The sequence below is a fragment of the Nanorana parkeri genome, unplaced genomic scaffold, assembly GCF_000935625.1.
Source record: "Nanorana parkeri isolate BGI_ZX_2015 unplaced genomic scaffold, ASM93562v1 scaffold2600, whole genome shotgun sequence".
Lineage (NCBI taxonomy): Eukaryota > Metazoa > Chordata > Amphibia > Anura > Dicroglossidae > Nanorana > Nanorana parkeri.
The window spans coordinates 10,976-11,182 of record NW_017308868.1 but is presented as its reverse complement, the minus strand read 5'-3'; positions in this window follow the sequence as shown (position 1 = coordinate 11,182).

The following is a 207-nucleotide window of genomic DNA, read 5'->3' as shown; positions in this document are numbered from 1 at the left end:
GAGCAGCACAGATTGTGCTCTGATCTTTTTGGGTGACCTAGTGTGCCGCCCCCATGGGGCATAAAAGTTTTATATAGATGAGAATTTATATAGATTGTTTTGTCCATATCATTTTTCTATGGACGTTTGTATAGTTAGTTATATGCTGCCATCTAGTGGCCTTTTGTTGTAATGTACATGTTTTTCTGTAATTATTCCTCATGTGAC